This window comes from Hirundo rustica, chromosome 7, assembly GCF_015227805.2.
Source record: "Hirundo rustica isolate bHirRus1 chromosome 7, bHirRus1.pri.v3, whole genome shotgun sequence".
NCBI classification, from domain to species: domain Eukaryota; kingdom Metazoa; phylum Chordata; class Aves; order Passeriformes; family Hirundinidae; genus Hirundo; species Hirundo rustica.
In genome coordinates, this window is record NC_053456.1 from 8,136,865 (window position 1) to 8,157,789 (window position 20,925).

Genomic DNA, 20,925 nt, shown 5'->3' on the forward strand with positions numbered 1-20,925 from the left:
ATTTTTTAGTTTTCCCCAAAGCTCAACAGAGAGACAGTTATCTATGACTCTACCAATCCCCTTGTATCTGAAGGTACCAAATCCAAATTTAACCCATCCAACCCCATCTTTGATAATTACTGGGCAGGGATTTAGTAGAACATCTGTCATTATGGCAGCCCAGTATTTTGGTGTATTATATCCCTGGTGACAAGATGGCTTTTTTTTTTCCCCCACTCTATCTCCTTCTAGTATTTCTTCCACCTAAAATATTTCAAATCATGCTCACTGACTGCTGTGTTTAATAGACATCCTCAACACATTAAAACATTGTTCCATGTGGAATGTGCTGTTAAGTATTACCTTGGTTAGTAATTTAATTTAATAGGATAGCAACAACACATTGACATTGTGCGGGTTTGTGACCTAATGATTTATGAGACAAGTAACATTTGCAGACACATTGATTTTGGTAACTGTGCAATGAACAGAACCGAAAAACAATTTTCATCCTTTTTTTACACCTTTTTTTCCTCCTCTCCCAATATTACTTTATGCTTGGAATGGCCCCTTTTAAAGCTCATTGATGCTTTGAAAAAAAAGTTGTAGGTCATGGCATTATTTTTTAAACCTTCAACACTTGAGGAGCCCCCTGCATCCCAACAAGTGCCAATTAATGAGTTCCACACCACTGGCCCTTACAAGTGAGACAATAAAATGCACTGACTGTAGTAAACCAATTTGAACTATGGTGAGATTTCCATGCCTTGACACTCAGACAAAATAAGGACAACAGTCCCATCCCATGCAGGGTGCTCCCCTGCACCAGCTGGCTGACACAGGTGGACACGTGCAGGAAGAGATGGCCCAGTTCTCTCAGACTACATCTACTGGGAGCATCTGGTAGAAATCAGGAACCCTCAGGGCTCATAGGAGAAATAGTTTACTGTGCTGCTGCATAACCACACCAGCCTCAGTTATCTCATGAGGCAAATCAGACAGTGTGAGTGGAGAGGAGTTAGGACGTGCTACAGGAGAACAACTACCAACAAACACAACAGGTGATAGTAGAAATGACTGTATTTTTTCTGCCTTTTTTTTTCCCCCCTAGCTTTTGTTGGAACAAATCACATCGGTTTTATGGCAAGGGAGGGAGCACACAAGTATTTGCCATCAAAAATAGGCTGCAGTAAAAGGGAAAATTTGTGTGACAGAGCCAGCAACCAATGGCAGAGGCAGGTGAAGGCTGAGGGCAGAGAAGGTGTCTGCAATAGCACTTTTTTGCAGCTCAGAAGCTACTGGAGAGTCACAAACCCCAGGTGCAGCTCCAGCAGGGAACACCTTACCTGGCTGCTGCTCAGCAATGGCCCTGACAGGCAGAGAGAGGGGACCCACCCAGCTCGTGAGGACAGAGATGCTGCAGCAGACACATCAGGGGTTGAACCAGTGCTGTCCTCCTCGGGGGTGTGTGACTGGGCTCTTCCACACCAGAAAATATCAATTAGCACTGGCACAGTACAGCCAAACAAGGGGATCCTTCTACACTCCCTATTCAGTGAGAAAAACCATGTGCTGGTCAGACAGACTCGTAAACTAAAGCTGAAGGCCAGAGTTTACACCGTGCTGAGTAAGACCATAATACTGCAAAGTCATAATATTGCAAAGTCTAGATTAAATCTAAAAGATCTCTTGTTCTTTCAAAATTTGTCCCATTTTCAATCTTTGCAGCTGATCCACATTTTTCAAAGGACTAATGGATGGACTATCCTTCCTCTCCCAGCTCCTGTCTTCATTATGACACCATGTGTAGCCCAGCAAATCCTGTTCATCTGCTGTTAGCAACTCGGCTCTGTCACTCAGTTCAACCTGCTTCAACTTATGTCCTACCACCTCATGGTTACATCCACCTCACATTTCTTTTAAGCTACATTCTCTTCCTCATTAAATATCTTTTCTAGCTTCAGTCAGACATAGATATTTTATGTCTGTGACAGCATTTCATGGTTTTAGATATAGCTTTGTCCACTTTGCAAACTCCATCAGGTACCCTTACCCTTTTTAATATCTTCTCTAAATAACATAGTTCTAAAGTGGGACAAAAAAGTTTGGGGTTTTTTAGGGATGTCTTCCTATACTGTACATCTTCAAATTGCTGCATCTCACTTGCACAATGCTCCTGGGAGGATGTCTAGCTGGCTCAGTACTGCCTGGATCAAACCCAGCAGAGCTGGCTCTGCCCGGGTCCTGAGGAGAAGCAGAACACCACCGATGGCACCCAGTGAGTGCAGAGCTGTGCCCATGGCTTGAGTCAGCTCATTCAGTGCTGCCAGGAGTATCTCCACACAGAGCACAAATGCCCTGTGGAGCCACAGCACAAAAGGCACTTTAATGTGAATTCTGTGAGATAGAGAATTAATGACGGAGGAGATTTAAGAGAGGAAAGAAATCGAGGAGCCATAGGAAAAAGGAAAGACAGCGCTAGAGAAGGGTTTTGAGCTCACTGTTCTGCTATGGCAAACTTTCTTGTTAAAATCACAAGAAATGCAAAAATAATAATAGCAGGAAATTACTGAGAACCCCTTGCAGCAAAAGCGTAGGACCTGCAGAACCATCAATTCCTGCCATCACCAATGTGAATTTGAAACAGGATCTATAAGCTTATTTTCATTTGGCTAAAGAAGAATAGTTTATGCAAAATGTGCCTATTCATTACCTCAGGCTAATACCCTTATTCCTCTTCTATAATTAAATTAGATTTTAAAATAAAATTATTTTTGGGCTTTTGTCAAGGTGTTGATGGATTCAAATCTGTGTGACACTGATCCTTTCATGTCTGTGAATGGGAGGATTATCCACATTAGGAGAGATCTGCAGAGGTCACAAGTATCAAATTGCTACTTAGTTCAGGTTATTTCAGTAACTGAAAGAATTAAAAAACTCTTCATTGATACAGGAATTTGAATAAAAGTAGTTGGTAAGGTTATCTGCTTCCAGCTCTACCAAACTTCACAGCCTCTCACTGGTTTGAGTGTTTGGACATCTGGACTGTTTGCTTCTCTGTCACAGACTCCCCATGGGACCCAGAGCACCTCTCACTTCCAGACAGCTCTAATTAAGAACTCACAAATTAGTGCTGCAATCTAGAACTTGGGCTAAGTCACCGAGGGCCAGCAGGGAAGGAGACATCTCCAAACAACACAAACTGAACCCACAGCAGCCACAAGTGTTGTAGAAAGCTCTAGTACATTAGCTTCCTGTCTGAAATACTCTCAAACAGACCAGGATTAAAATTTTCTCCTTCACCCTGCAGCCTTGATCTCTTCCTTAAACTAGCAGGCTCTGCACATTAAGTGGATTTTAACTCTTTACACGCTCCTCCTCTGGCCCTGAAGCCTTGACTACCAGTTTGTACATGGCACAACTTCTGTAAACAGCACTGAAGAATCATGGAAGGATGATAATAATAAGAAATTAATGTTATAAATCATCAAAAGGAAAAGATATATTTGACTTGCAACTAAGCAAAAGGATCATACAGACAGTCCCATATTTGCCAGGAGAGGATAAATAAGTGGGTGTTATTCCAAGTGCCATAAGCCCCCATCACATTCATGCAGACAAGATATTAAATGTACTTGCAGAGAAACCACCAGATGCTCCCATCCACCACTGCAGTTAGAGCAGAAAAAAGCAGGCAGTGGGAGAGCAGTACACCCCTTCCAAACGAGCTTTTCTAAATTACACACAATTCTTAAATGCTTGCTAACTTCCTGGCACTGTGATTATCACAGCAGTGACAGCAATAACCCAATCAAACGTATGGAAAATTGGACATCTAAGCATTTTCAATTATGTTTTCTTCCACTCTGGAATCCTCTACATCAGGAAAATCTTTCCAGTTTTCAGATTTGCCAGTCCTACTTAAAATCTCCTAATATTCAGGGGAAAATCCTGTATTTATTACTTAGTTGTGAGAAACTGTGACTGTTGAACATCCCAGGAGGCCTCTCGTTTGCCTTCATTGGTTTTCACATCACTGCATGGACTAAAGATGGTCAGAGTGATGGAGAAGGTGAATGCCAAACTCAACATACAGATTCACACAGAACCATCTGCATAGTCAAAATTAGTTCTAAGAAGCTGATTTTACTTTACATAGGAAAGCCCAGTTTGACGGGCACTTTATGATTTTCTAAGTTAACACCACTTCAACTCCTTGTCAGAGTTTTCCATTTCAGCAAAAGAACTCATATTTTTGCTCTTGAGGTTGTGGTTTCCTCAGAGCATCTGAAATATGATCAACCACAGACATCGCATTGCGGATATCTCTTTACAGAAACAGTGCTGGACTTTATGGCACATCTATTTATTGATATATGGTTTGCAGTGCCCTAACCAAAATAATTTTGGGTTCACACCAAACTGAAATATTGCTCAGTACTACAAATTAATTTTTGGGCTACATAACAAACACGCTGACTAAAATCAGACAAATGGTAACACAAATGGCTATATTTTTGGAAAAGATGAAAAAAGTAATTAGGAAACTAAATTCTTTTAGAAGTCTTAACTAGACTAATGAAAAAGTGAGAGCTAAAAAAAAAAAAAGGAAAAAGATGCAAACCAAATTGATAATAAATCAAATACTCTGAAATGGAAAATATTAATTTCTGCAGTCAGTGCTAAGTAATTGAAATGCTTTTTGAACTTGGTTATTCTCAAAATTACTTGGAAATGAAGATGAGTGTTCCTTCCTAACTGCAGTTTGTTCTTAAACTACAATTAAAATCGTAGTACTAGATATACAGTAACTAACAAATCACAACTAGCTAAGCTGTGCTCTAGATGTCACATATTACAACAAACAACTGGAACAACACATCAAACAACAATTAATCAATATACTGAATTTATAGTACAGTGACTGGAGTTTAGCAAGAATCAATCCAGCCCCACATGTGTATGGAAAATCCAAATACATGTTTAGTAAATTAGACCGCCTTGCTAATTTTCACTTTAGGTGCTCATTTATAATCACAATGTCTCACATGTGCATCACCACATATCTTGAAAAGCCTGTTCTTGGGTTGTTGACTTGTTTTGCTAAAGCGTATCTGCTTGGCATGTACCAGAATGCTTCCATTTTTTATTAGCAAAATAAGTATATCCACACAAAATTAAGACAAATTAACTGCGTCAGTTTTGTAGACACAAACACAGCACTTTCCTACAGATCATCTCACAGAGCAGGACATGGACTGGGGCTGCTCAGCAAGGGAGATCCAGGCTGGGGCAGGCAGGAGCTTGGAAGGGAGCCCAGCAGCAGGGGAAAAAAGCCTTCTTCAACCCAGGGAGCCACGGCGCCCTTCCTGCTCACCTGGTGGGGTGAGATGAGCTTCTCCAGAGGACAATTCAGATTTGGCTCCCAATGGGGTTGTTTTGGATCACCTGCCTCTCCCCATTGCCCACAGGAAGGGTCTAGAAAGGTTAATTTTGTTGTGCAGTTACCTCCAACAGTGGCTAATGGACCAAGGCATCTGTTGAGACTCATTAAAAGCCTGACTCCTTTATTCCTGTGAGATCAGGAAGCTCCAACAGCCCCAGACAACAGAATGTTCCTATGGAGCACATTGAAATTATGATGCTAATTTAAGACATTCAACACTGTGGGCAAACGTTTGGCTTGGGGGTGCCACACAAACCTGCTCCACCACTCTTTTCCCATCTGTTACATTGTCACCACACTTCCAGTGACAGAAGAAGAGCCTGGAGATGAGTTTCCAGATGTCCAAGTTTCTAAAACCTCTGAGGTGACTTGCTTCTACAAGATGATGCCATTTGCACTCAAGGGCAAAGACAGTCTGGCATCCCACACAGGAAACTCAGCTGCTCCTTTAGGGATTTACTCGCTGGGAAATGTCAGTAGGCAAAGCAAGCAGCTGGATGTCAAGCCTAAATTCAGTTCTGTAAACAGAAATTAATAAGAACATTATCATTTTTCTGGGTAGAGGTATGAAAATATGATGCTCAAAAGCAACTTCTGCAGAATTTAAACTATTCTTCTTTGTCCTAGTTCATCTGATGCTTCTTTGGTTCCTTGACGCCGTAGAAGAATGGCCAAGTAATGCAGCCATGAGTGCAACATAAAAATGCAAATTAAAAATCACAGAATAAGGTTTACATAAAACAGCAGGGTGGTTTAAAGGTTTTTAATCTGGTGGCCTTGGATCAAATCCTTGGTGCAGGGCGACCACTCAGGAATATTTCAGGTGTTTCATCCAATTCTGGACCTGACATTTCAGTAGGGCATTACATGGTTCAGCACACTACTGTTCCTTTGAGCCGCTGGAGGCATTAACAGGTTTCAAAAGGAAGGTCCGGTGTTTACCACCAGAAAGACAATATTTGCTAAAATAGTTAGTTAGTCCACTCTGCTCCATTTAACAGGAAATCTTGGTGTTTCACTGAGTGCAACAGCACATAAAAGCTGAAGACTGAAGCAAGTGAGGCTATTTGAGGAGACCTCATGTAACATGGGTAAGATTTGTGCTCAGTTCATAAATATTTCTTGTGTTTCATTTAAAAAATTGCATTTATCCTCAATTTTAAACCCAGATCTGTATCTTTGCAGAGCAGATTTTTAAGGTTGCATGCCTTTCTGACTGCTTTAAGTGCTTACAAACATCTTCTTATTAGAAAGATTCACAACCCTTTATGACAGGGTCCTCAAAAGACCTTGACAGCAGGGTAACATTATTACCTCCATTTCAGCATTTTTGGATAATACAAGGTAGAGGCAGATCAGTGTGCTAAGGCTGAACAGATGAATTCAAGACCTATAGGTAGGACTATTCTGAGACATCAAGCAGAAAAATCAGAAATCCAGGTAGCATGAATCTTTTGAGGAAACATCAGTGAAGGTTCCTTCAGCTTAGAAAGAGATTTGGTTATACATATGAATTCAGACTTTAAGAAGAATGCAGTACTGGGAGAGACTGCCTGAATCCTAAAGGCTTTTAAAGAGAGAACAAGGAGACAGTGGCCTAGGGAGGCCAGTGAACTCGAAGATTAATTTGTTTTCACTTTTGTGCAAGGGTGAACGTACTGACCTTGGGAATGGCTCATTGATGCAAGCTGGAAACCCACCTGAGCCTTCAGGGCTTTCTGAGTCCAGATCTAGGTGATGTAACCCAACAAGGATGACGTCAAAGAGAGCCCAACACACCCAAAGTCTTCCTCCTAAACTCAGCACAGCCTGCTGCAGCAGCTGCTGGGATGGGTAAGCCCAGACTCAACCCCTGCAGCCTTTTACAAATGAACAGAGCTCAAAGATGGGGCCACAGCTGTGGGCAGGTAATTCAGATTGACACTGTGATTCTGCTAGACAGCACATTTTAAAAACAACAGCTGATGCACTAGGCTTGTTTTAAAATTAAGAAATAATAGTCTAACAGATCTGTGCCTCAACATGCACAGGAGCTGCAGACAACACTGGATTCTTCTGGAGTTATAATAAGTTCACTGCATCTATAAATTAGACATTTAGATGTCTGGCCACTGTGGTGATTATTGTTGTTATTAAAAGAGTGCAGAAAATCTAAATAAAACACAGAATGCTGCTGTTGATCATTCACTTATTTCTTTCCTGGAGCAGCCTGCTGTACTGCTAAGAAAAAATAAAATACAATTATGCATTATAGCATAACACTTAATTAGCTTTACAAGAAGACATTAAGCAACACACCAGATGCTAATGAAATCCTGAAAGTCCATTTTGTAATGAAGCACATATGTACTAACATATTTTAATTTTAAACTGGTTTAGGGATTACAAAAAGAAATTGGAAGCTACAACCTCAAGAGTGCACATAAACATGCAAGAAGTATTATTGGGAGTAGGATTTATAGTTTAAACAAAATATTTCTATCAACAATAAAAAAACCCACACACCCAGTGCATTCATCAGCTTAAAAGAACTATGACAGCTGGCAGCACTATTGGTAAGTTCCTTGAAGATAAAAAGCAATACCAAGTCAGAAATCATTGGTAGTCTGAAGGTAGCCTATGAAAGCCTCAAAGAAAAGTATGTGTAACCCATTTGATGAAAAGTGACTGAAGATCTGCAAAAAGAGAGAGATGATCAAAGGATTAAGCCAGGAAAATTATCTATTTAAAATCCTTTAAAGATACCAGTGTGATGTTCTTAAGACTTATATTTCTGCCCAAATGTGAAGTACCTCTCCAAGGACCCAGTTCAAAGATAATCAGTCACTGAGAACCATAAATTCTGAATAATCCTGAGGATGTTCATAATTTCCATCACTGCACTGTCCTTTTAGAGGGCAAGTGAGAGCAGCACATGGCCTCCAGCTCCCCAGCTGGACCAGAGCAGGGATTTGAGCCAGACCACGCCTTGGCCCAAATTTTCCCTGAATGCTGCAACTGCCAGGAGTAAATGGAGCCTCTTTTGCCCCCCCTGCCCTTGCACAGAAAGCTCCAAAGTGGTGCTTCTGGTCATACTAAATAGAGAAATTCAAAGGCAAGATTTCTGATGCCCTCACTTCATATCAAGCAGCATTATTTTACTGGAATAACAGCTCTGTGCGTCTTCAAGCTGCTGTGGTACTGGAGAACAGGGTACCCAGCAGAGTCAGCTATCTATGGGGCTGGGAGCAGCCAAGTGGCCATTTCTGCACTGCTGGATTTACAAAAGAGCTTCATACTTCTGACTGTATCAAAAACTGGAGTTCTATCCCAAGTGAATGGAAATGGAGCAATTAAAAATTACTCTGTATTTGAAAATCTGATTCTTTCAGTGTTGAGGCAACATTTTACAACATAGATATCTCTGTTGCCGTACCGTGGCACTGCACAGCTGTGTTCATATTCTGACTGTGATAAGGTTAAAAAAAAAAAAAAAAAAAAGAATCAAACAAAACCAACCCAGAAATAAACCATATATAAACAACCAGACTGTATTTTACTGCAACCCTCCAGAACTCTTTACCTAATCCCAGTGATATTAAGAACATTAACACAGTAAATATTTTTTAAGGACTGAAGTAATGCAGAAACTCTATCACATGATTTGATGCTTAGCAGCACAATGGTTGTTTCAAAACACTCAGTTCCAAACTCCTTGAGGCAATCAGAAGAAACTGCAATGGAAATCCATTCCATGACCACTCTCCAGAAGGTTACTGCTCAGTTGGATTACTGCTGCACCTGGGACAGCTCCCAGGTCTCTACAGAATGCTGAATAAATTTTACACCTATTATCTAATAAAACATGCATTTTTTTCAAGCATAGGTGGAACATAAAAAATCATCTAATAGCATTATATGAAGCTGAATAAGTGAAAAAAAAAAGGGGGTAAAAATGGACAAAATACATTTTTAAAAAACATAAGGACAAATAACCCAGAAAATTCTTCCTCATTTTTAAATGAACAGTCATATCTATGTTATCATTATGCAATTCTCTTTCTCCCTCTCCTCTTAAGGTATTGATTTTTCTTTCCTGCTAATGAACTAGGCACTCTGACAAATGTAAACATCCCAGTGTCCAGCAATTTCAACACATAAACCTACTAGGAAACACAGAAACATTCTGCAGTAGTCACAAAATGCTTGTTTTACCAGTCCCTTGTTAACACCCACTGCATAAATGTATATAATTGCTCAAGTGCTTCATGAACCACCATTACCTGGTTGAAGAACTTGGACAAATTGTTTGACTAATTCTGCACTCTCATTCTCAGCACGAGCTGGAAACATGCCAGAGGAATAAACTACCCAACAGATGTTAACTGTGCACTAGACCACGCTGCATGACTCCACATCCTACACAATTTTAAATATTGCAATTACTCAGAGACACAAGGGCACGCTCACCAGACAGCCTTTCACACCTTAAAAAATTCTTTCGGGAAACATGCAAGGAAGCAAGACAAAGTTAAGAGCTTAATGTAAAACACACAAACAGTAGTGAGGCTTCCAAAGAGCTCTCCTAGATCTTCCACGTTTTATACCAGGGAAAACAGAAGGAAGTTCAGAAAAATGCAAGAGGGTTTGGGGGAGGAGGATGATAAGGACTGGCAGTGAGTGAACAAACTCGGGAAAATCAAAAGGCAGAGAGAAGTTTGTGCTCCACAGCAGGGCTGTTGGGGCAGGGACCCTCTCTGAACCTCTGACTGCATGAGGGTGAAGGGTGGAAGTACAAGGTATGCAAAATAGGACCCTGATCTGACTTTGGGTAGAATTTTGATTTCACATCTTTATCATCCTTTTAAAAAGCCCCAATTATATGATTGAAAAATCTGAAAGAATTTTTTAGGCTCAGCCTTGTTTTGGTTGTCAATTAAACACAAATTTTAAAGAGAAAGCTTTTTCCAGTCATCCTCTTTTGATGAGAAAAGAAATTAATATTTCTTTAGAGATTGCTATCCAAGCATAATTAGACAGGTTTACAAAATATATTTTATTTCCCCTCAAATGGAAATCATATTTTAAAGGAGATTCAAATGTGTAACTTCTAAGCAGAATCAAAAGAGCTTATCAACATACAAGTCTTTCATTGTCTGACAGGCATGGAAACTTTGTCTGAGCAGAGATTGATTTGATGCCAGCTTGCTGCAATTAGAAAGCAATTAGCATTCATTCAAACTGAGGACCAGAAGAATGGCCTAAGGATGACATTCAGTTCAGTGAATAAGGAAGAAAAGTTGTGTCTCCTGCTTTTGAATAAGTGATGATAGAGTTTGGCAATCCGTGACTGCACTGTAAACTCCACCTGCTGCTTCTAAGGCCAAGCCCAAAACATATAAACAGAGAACTTGTTAACTGGTGAACACAGTACTTTGACTCTGACAAAGAAGTATGTAAGTAGGTTATGATTAGCCACCGTTTTTTCTTGCTCTTTTAAGATGTTTTTTTGACTAAGAAATCTCTGTTCACTAATGCACAAAGAATGGCAACACTGTGAACACAACCAGCCCTCACATCTGTAAGTTCTAGTTTAATTCTTTGTAGGGAGAGGTTTTTCTTTCAGTGGTTATTTTCCCCACTTCAATCTGTGTGCAAAGGTGTGACACAGCCTTGAATGTGTGGCAAAAGACTTCAGCACCCTCAAAAAATACCATAAATCATTAAATACAGCTTACTGAATTAATTCTTTTCACACAAATACCAATGTTAACTTTCATCAAGAGCTAGCACTGCAACCAACAGCAGTAAATCCAGAATAAACACTCTGCTCATTCCTTCCATTTCACTGACTGACATGCTGTTAGGAATCTTGCTGGGACCTATAGGAACTAAGAACACAAAATATTTGAATTTTTCAAGAAAAGTCATTCCATTCTGGAAAAATACAAGAACGCAAACCAGTGATTTCTCTTATGTCTTTTGTTGCAAGTTTTGAATTTTTATCCCTAAACCAGTACAGAATGGAGAGATGAAGACAAGGCTTTGCTGATTCTCCATTTGAAGTAGTAACTACTTTAGCCATCATCTTTGAACAATCATTTCCTGGAAGAAGGGGAATAAAGAGAATGATTTACAGAATGCAGTGCAGTAGCGATTGATCTAAAGACAGGTCAAGATACAAGAAAATGATACACATTTTTCTCTTTTACTTGTGTGTAATTTCATGTTTCTTACTAATGATACCAATAAATAGGTTTTCAATGGAAATAGCCAAAAGTGAAGACTTTTGACATCACCAGTGAGCATGGGATTCACCTCTATTTCATGTCCATCATTAATAATTCTGGATTGCCATTGAAATAGAAACACAAATATTTAACAAAACCTCTCAAGGAGCAGAAATAAGGGAGAAGAATAAAAAGCTGAAGGGAGGAGAGAAGACATTTGTTTCCAGGCTAGAACTCAGTTTGGAGAGAGGATTAAATTTATTTTTCTAATTAGAACCTTGTTAGTTTTGAATTATATGCAGCAGCGTGGAAAGGAAATCGTGGGAGAGATGGTGCATGAGCCAATGTTAATGCTCAGCAACAACCCCAATAGAGAAGGGGAGCCAAAGGTGAAACTACACAAGTTCTTATTTCTCCACTTTAAGGACTGAAAGAAGAAAAACTTTAAGCTGTAAAGGAAAGGTAACATCACTTGAAGTGAAAATTTTAACAAACCACTTGCCAGGAACACACTTGATCTGACAGACTTCACAAACAGTAACTGCTGTCATACACATGACAAAGAAAACCTTAAAAAATTCCAGAAGCCACCACCAAACACCCTCCTCCCCCTAAAAAAATTAAACAGCAAATAAAACAGTCTAAAGAAACCCTCATTATTTCTAAAAACTGATATTCTGGCAAGATCTCATTCAAGATAAATTAAAGAAAGAAAGGGGAAAAAAAAAAAAAAAAAAAAAAAAAAAAAAAAAAAAAAAAAAAGAGACTACTTTGTTTTTATTTCACCCAAGAGCATGTTTATAATGCCATGCCAAGATGAGCTTTCTGGCTAAAACTCAGTCAGGATTTGTATCTACACCGAAGTTAATGACATTGCCCTTCAAGGGTGACGAGTTCCTTGGTAAACAATTACCTGTAACCATAAAGCAAATTGACACTGAACCCTCAGTTACAGCTCACTCTAGGGGGTATACTGCAACCTCAGCAATCCTCTGTGCAGACATCCTCTCAGGAGAGCTCCGGTGGAAGATGAATATAACAGAAATCCGTAGAACTCCCTCATTAATGAGTGAAACTGGGGACTACAGTCTAGGGGTTGGCCTAAATAAGTTTGAAAAATGCAATTTACGGAGCTTGCTGCCATAAAAAGCTATGAATTTATCATGTCTAGTTAGCTTCTGGTCAAGGCTGAAGACCTCTGTAGAATAAACACCATGATGCTGCTGAAGTAAACAGTTTCAACATAAGATAACCTTCCATTGCCTCTATTACACAAAGTCATGGGAAGAAATCAAAAATCCCAATTGCTGCTTAAAATCTATGGTTCCATATTCAGAATCATTTCTGAAGTAATGAAATGAAAGAAAAACAACTTTTCTACATGGATGAGGATAAAAGGCTCCTTTTCCACTTTTTATACCCACCAAAGCAAGGAGGACTCATTGTCTAAACAAACTTTTGAACAAACACAGAAAACTCTTTTTAATGCCAATGCCCGCTGCTGATTACAGTTAGTTAAAAATAAATGCCCCAAAACTAATGTTTTAAAGCAAACAAAATTCTCACCTGATGCTACAATAACTGGGACAGTTAATTATTGTCACATTTCCCACCAAGGAAAATACTTGTTGCAACTTTGAGGCTTTTGTTCCTAAATATGGATACAGCCAGATCCTAGGTTGAAAGCAGATTTTTTGGGGGGTGGGAATAAGGGGGACTGCAGGAGCAGAGAGAAAGGGAATGAAGACAAAAGCTTGGAAGCAGCTTCTACAGCCTTAAAAACACAGCTGACATGACAGAGAAAGATTTAGTGTTCAAGATTTAGTTTACAGTTTGAAACCAGCCTAGAAATACAAGGCATTTGTTTACTTCATGCATTAGTCTCCTTGTGTTCAGAAAAACAGGTCTTGCATTTTTTTTTAATTAAATGAGGTTGCACATGAGAAACACCCAACTCCCTTACCAACGTAAAAGAAGCAAATTAGAAGACCCAGAGATTTTGACTAATTACCCATATCAAATGGAGAGACAGAGGATAATACAGCTGTAAGTTTAATAATTGTCTATTGTAATAAGACTGACATCGTTGAATGTCCTTGGGATCACCATTTCTTTTGGCAATAAAACATTCTGAATGGTTATGGTGAATATTACGAATGTTTATTAAGATAACAGCTCATTCTGGTTCCACAACGTGTAGGATGTGTATAATGGTGCCACATGCATTATTCATAGTGTGCAAGAACAAAATAATTCCTTGCTTCAGTCTTCTGGATTCATAATTTAAGATGAAGAGACAGCCTCTCTCTTACAGAGATGTTTATGCTGCTCTTACTTAGGTTCATTTGGGTCTCACACAGACACAAAGCAGAGGATGTGACTTAACATATCAATCAATGTGAAAAATTGTTAACAGCATTTCCAAGTGCCCTGATAATCTCAGAATTAAAAGCAACACCACAGCCCCTTTTCTCATTCAAAATATCATGTATTAAATACTGCAGATGAAAAATAATGTTATATAAAGTAGCAGATAAATAAATTGGGAGCAGGAGCACAAAGAAGCGTGTGTAGCAGTCAGAAACCTTTTATTTCCTCCACTTCCCCTGTTGCTCTGGTAGCTCTAAAATTGGAAACAAACTGGCTTGAACTGTTTCTGTGAGCTCAGGGAACTTAAAGAACAAGCACTAGTTGAGAATGGAATTTCAACCTGGTAACAGTGTCTGCCTGAACACCAGAGTTAATAAAGGTAGTGTTGACAGAAGATTCTACAATACCAATTGAAATGTCATGTGCGGCCAGCCCTGCCTCAACAGCTCCCACGTCTTGGCCAAAGGAAGAGGTGACAGTTGCCTTCTTAGTAGCTCTTCTGTCTTTTTTTACACAGGGCACTACAAAATAAATTTCAGTGCAGACAGTACTAAAATACTGCTTGTGTACCAGGAATATTTACTCATTTAGAGTCTTCTTAAGTATTACAGAAAAGTAAATATTATATTTTATAAATATACACACACACACACACACGTATATATATATTTTTTTTTCCATTGCATATAAATTCAGTTTTGGATCAAATATATCATTCAGGAATTTCAGAGAGAAATTGTCCAAGGCATACAGCTGAAAAAAAAAAGTCTTCAGAAACCACATCAGATGTGTTGCATTATTTCATTGTGGTATTTTCCAATATAATGTTCAATTTTTTTATCTTAAAATAATAATAACAAAGCATTTTGATTGTGAAAAAAACATATTTTAACAATAAATTGCATCAGTCCAAACCGATCCATGCGGAAAGGCATAGCATTAATAAGAGGATTAGTGACAGGCTGCAGAAATTGAGAGAAAAGCATGAGAAACAGAACATGAATAGAATGAACATAACCACAGCATTCACAGGTAAGGTCAGGTGGCCCAAGATCAAGGCCTTTCTTGATCCAGATGAAATAAAAACAGACCAGGATGTTTAAAAAAACCCCCAAAACAGTGAAATTGTCTAACACGTTCTCAAATCTCTTATTACTTTTGGCCTAACAATTTCTATTGTGAACATCTTGTGAAATCTAATTGCAGGATTTTTTTTAAAGATATTTAATTACCCACTAATTTATCTGGGAATATTAGGCATGCATGGTGTGGGAATTGGCAGCCCTGTGCCCCACAGAATGCTACTTCCAAACAACCCAAGCAATTCCTGGTGCAGATTCGACACAAAGCGCCTCGCGTTTCCCTCGAGCTGAGGAACTTTGGCTGCTGCACCCCATCCCCTCAGGCCACCCTGTGCAATTCCCTGCAATTCCACAGTTGTTGCTTCAGGAGGCACAAATCAGGTGCCGCTTAGAAACCTCTGTGAACCAACACCTCAAGTCCCCAAACCACTTCACAACGCGTGCTCTTCATCCGCCCCTCCCCGCGTACGGAATTCGCTCTTCTGGCATTCACTTGGACAGGGGTTTTGATGTATAAATCAGACCCATAAATTATGTCTGAAACCACTCTGGTGTCTGACAGCAAGCAGAAAGGAAGGATGACACTTAAGCAGGAAAGAGATGACGACCTTGTTCTGCCCTTGAAGGGGGCACAGCCGCGCTCAGAGGCGCTGCCCTGCCTGAGGCAAAGGGAAGGGATCTGCCCTGGCTTGACCAAGGCAGAGCAACCCCCTCTGCAGCCGAATCCATCACCAATTCCCACTCTGTCATGGGCTCCCTCTCGACAAGTCCCTTCATGCCCCCTTTCTGAAAGATGCCTTTAAATATTCTTTTATTTTATTTCCATCAAGCAGAGTGAACAGCTTGTGCCTATCCACAAAACATTGCTGTTATGCCCATTAAATATCAAGTCCAAGCCAGAGAAGAAATGGTGAATCCTTTGCATTATAACAACAAGAACACATCTGTCCCACACTTTTATTTTATGTCACAGTTTACTCAATGTTTCAATTTTTGGAGCGCAGCAGTGGCATTTTTCCAAGTCCAAATCCAATTAGCCTTTTCATTATATGACTGCAATGCAGAGTATTAAAAAAAAAAAAAAAATTGATTGTGTTTGGTGTCATTTATTTAATCTGAGTGTAAGTAAAATTGTTTATTTCATCGTTTATCTAGGAGAGAATGTCATATCACAGTTTTACTGATCACAGAATTTGATTTTATTTTCATTTGTTATTAGAGACTGCAAACAGTGGAACAAAAAAAGTATATTTACAACTTTCAGTTAAGAACTGAATTTCCCACCTGAGTCAACAAACCACCCTCAGAGAGACTGTGTCTGTGTGGAGTCAAGGCTATACTGGAATATATGCACATGTGTTTAAATAGAAAGATAGTAAAACTTTGTCAGCAGGAGCACAATCAATAACTACTGTGGTGTTTGAAGGAAGAAAAAAAAAAGCCAAACTCCAGAATGCCAAAGGGAATTTTAGCAGAGAATGATGGCAGAGTTGTTGTTCAAGCCCTCAACATTGCACATTTCATCACCATAATAAAATTATTGAGATGATGCAAGTGGGCTTTAATGAATACAAGATGACAAATATTACCTAATATATACATATTCATTCATTTGTTTATTTTCTTTTGGCTCACAAGCATTTGTAAGTTAAGATTTTTTTCTCTTATTTTCTCCTGAGAATTCATTTTTTATGCACAGTTCTGTTTTAAATGTTAAAACCAACCACTTCCCCAGCTCTTCAGGATAAGAGAAGTTTTGAACAAAATGTGCATGGTAAAAATAATTAATTTAGTTCTAATTCTATGGTAGCTTTACATGTTTTTTGCAACTTAATATCTGATAAAGGATGCAGAAAAATTGCCTTTACTTTTAAGGAAACTGAGGGCCCAGTTTGGGAATTTCCACATGAGGACTCTCAGAAAAAAATGCTGCCTCAGTGGTTTGTGTATTTTTAGCATAGCAATATTTCACAATTTAAATATTTTTCTTTAAAAGAAAATATATCTATCTTCCTGAGGAGGGTTGCCTCTCCCATAAGATATTCTCCATAACATAACTACAAAGAAATTGGGACCCACAAATCTGACCCTTCAGCCCTACAGCAGCAAAATTCTTCTCCCACCAGCATTCTGCAGAGTTGGAGAATAGTTTGTTTGGCACATATGCTCTCTGAGTGTGAAGTCATTCCAGTGAGATGAAAGACAGTCTGGTGGAGCTCATTCATTAATTTTCACAGCAGTTGGTGCCCTGTTGGCATTTCAAATTAACGTAAGGAAAAGTTCAAGAGATTTAACTTCATTTCAAACCATGTCTACTATGATTTTCAAGAAATGTTACAAATAGATTAAATTGCGTTAGTAAAAGCTAATTGCAGAGCAAAAGAGAAGAATATTAAATGCTAAGTACCAAACTAATTTCAGGGTAACATAATTTTACCAGCTGAATCATCCCCTGCGTGAAAGCTCACACTCAAGTAACTGCAGCAGTGACTGAGTCTCAGGGCAGAGCTGAAGTCTCTAAAGATGCTGGTTTGCAAGTGTTAAACAACAACTTGGAATGAAAGGATTTCAATCCTGCTCATTGCACAGCTCCAAACCCTTCTCTGCAATTGGATCCAAGGTACTTGCCTTTGGCTATTCATTGCAAAACTATCAGTAACACTTTTGGTACTAAACTATCCTGATCTGACCATGAAATAGGGAAGTTACATAAAGCCCCCTACAATCTCAAGTGTAATTGCAGCCCCTTATTTGTTTCTGCACTGGTTGGTTTTGTTGTTTGTCCTTTAAGGTCACAGGCAACTCAGGAAATACATCAGTTCAAGAGAAAAAGACAACTTGTTGATGGAGAAAATTAAAACACTTTTTTTTTTTTTTTTTTAATGGATAACAGAATATGTAATGCATTTTATACTTTGCTTCCTTCCTGCTGTGTGGGGAATTTCTGTGTGAAAGCGGCGCACTTCCAACTAAAAACTTGATAACTCAAAAAGAAGAGATGAAGGTGATAAGACTGGGGAAACATGAAAACTGTAGCCTCAAATTACCTAATTAAAAACCAGGGAGCCATTAATGAAGTTGGATAAAAGCTGACAAAAGGACTGAGGTGAAGATCACCGAATTCAGATATTAGCAGTGTTTAAGCATCTCCCTTATTTATATATAACGAGAGAAACAGGTTCTTCAGTGCTGTGGTTACTCTTTCTCTGTGAAGGAAGCAGAATTATTTTTTCCCTTGCTGATTTATTTTCCCATTGTCCAGAGTCCAAAGTTATGTAGGTTGAGAGTCCTACTCCCTGGTGTAGGGATGCTACTAAGAAGCCAAAATGAGGCACTGGCACCTCAAGAGCCTGCAAAAAGGATAATTGCAAGGCTGGAAGAAAGGATGAAACTCATCAGATTTCCAAAATTAATTTACTTAAGGGCAGGTCATACACTGTAGTGGCACCACTTCACTCAGGTCCACAAGTGTTGACAAATAGACAAATTTTCACAGGAATGGGGCATTTCATTGAAATTGTTCTGGCCTTATTTTTTTTTTTTTTCTCTTAAAAAACTGTATTTTTTCATAATGGAACAGCAGCAGGAGCTGTAGAATGAGATCAGGTGAGTCACAAGGAGAAACAATTCATATCCAATGACACTTCACAAACACTGCTTGCAAAAGGAGTGGGTGAAAACATCCATAAGGAAGCAACTTTATGCTTGTTACATTCAAAGTGTGAGAGGAACGCTGAGTACATTTCTGAGATCAGTAGACACAGAAGGATTGCTTTGGTTTGTTTTCAAAGTAGAAGCTGAATAAACAGAAACGTTATAATAACTCAGAGTTTGCCATGGCTGTAAACCCAAGAAATGAAGTAATAAGATAAAAAAAAGAACAACGTGTGCATCGTAGACTACTGAATAAGTGAGCTAAAGAACAAGGCTAGGAAACAGAAGGAAAAAAATAAAACATTTATGTCCATCCATAATAAAAGCTGGCCATGATGTTGCCTTAAATTAGCTAAAACCACTTAAACCGCTCCTCCCTTTCCCTAATAAAATATAATATTATGATATAAGATATAGAACATATATGTGCTCACTTCCTCAGTGTGAAACAGAGATGGCTCCTGTCACAGGGCACACATTTCTTTGTGCTTTGTGGCACAAAACCCTTGAAGAAATCGATCTACAGGCCACTGTCTTATCATACTTAGGGGCTTCAGTGTAACAGCAGAGAGCAGAAGGGCCGGAAGTCAGGGAGAAGAAAGTGAGATAGCTGATCCTGCATTCCCAAGTTCAAAGCCAACAGAGCCAGTGCAAGTCCCTGGAAGGGCTCAGGAGCAGAAGAGCTGTGGGGGCTCAGTTCCAGGGTCAGCCTTGGAGGACACAGGAACACAGAGGGTCAGCACGAGCACGGCAAGCGTTTGAACAAAGTTATTTGTTCTTCAGGCCTGGGAGAAAAAGATCTTCCCCTCTGTATCAGTGGTGTCTGAGCGACGGAGAAAGCTCTGCTTGAGGCTTTCTCTACCTGCACAGGAATAGTTTAAAGGCAGTTCCTTTCCCTTTCTTTCCTCTTGGGTTCTTAATGATGCTTTTGGATGAATTCCCTCTGCTTCATGCACGTTTACCTGGAGACACTCATCTGCAGGTTCAGCACTGCTCTGCTGACATTCATAAGTGATCAAAGCACCAAAATCCCTCAACCACAGCGACACAACTAAAAGCTTCTACAAATTTGCAGAGTGCTTCGTACGTGGTTGGAAACATGCAGCAGCAGGCCCTGTTAAGATATTACCTCTTCAGCCTTCTCCAGATTCTCAACACTGTGGTTTGTTCAGAGGCCAAGGAGCTCTGAAGAGCTTTTATTTACCAGGAGTTTACTTATGCATAGCCACCCACGTCCATAGTGACTCGGCTACATATCTGTAATTCCTTCGTTTGAATGCAGTCCATTCGCTGCAATTCCCACCTGGGACACAGAACCCTTGGGATCAGTTGATTTGGGAAGCTGTAGCCAGTGGAGTCACACCCACGGTGCAAATCCAACAGAGCTTCCAACAGCTGCCACTGAGGAGAAACGTGCAGGTTCACAGCCCCTGTAACAGGTATGGACAAACCTGAGCAGCACCTGATGCTCGAACTCACAGTCCCAGGTGAGTGGCACAGTATGCAAAATAATAGAACTATTCAGTGGAATTATGGGATGCTTTAAATCCAAATCCAATGAATTAATTTCTGCCCAACATGCTGTGCAAGGCTTTAAATACCCTTCAGACAAATGGGAGAGACAGAGCAAAATGGACTGTAATAAAACTGTTGTGGTCTCAAGCTGTTATCTCATCTATCTGAACAAGGCAAACAAAGCTGGGCTGAATGAAAGGCTGGGGCTCAGGATAGCCAACTGCTGCCTGACATTTCAGCACTGCAGTTAAGGGTCTGCTCCTTCAGAGCAGCCTCTATTTGTCAAAGGAAACGTCAGGAATATTTTTCAGTCACTTCTAAAAAGATTTTGAAGTAATTAAAAAAGTGAGTGCATTTTCAAGTTTTTAGTCTGATATTTATACTATGTGATTCATTATGTGCGTGATGTATTAAATTAATTATATACATAACGCTGAGAGACAAAACGTTGCTGGCAGTAACTTAGTCCCAGATCAGGAAAGGGACCTGGGAATTACCACATCCAGAGAGGAGATAATGAATCACATCTCCCAGAGTATTTCCAAAGGCAATGGAAAAATCTTACAGGGTGAGAGATGGAATTTTTTTAAACTGCAATTATCTAAGAACAAATTGAGCATTTCACAATTTGTCTCTATCAGCAAGTAGGAAAAAAAAAAAAAAAAAAAGC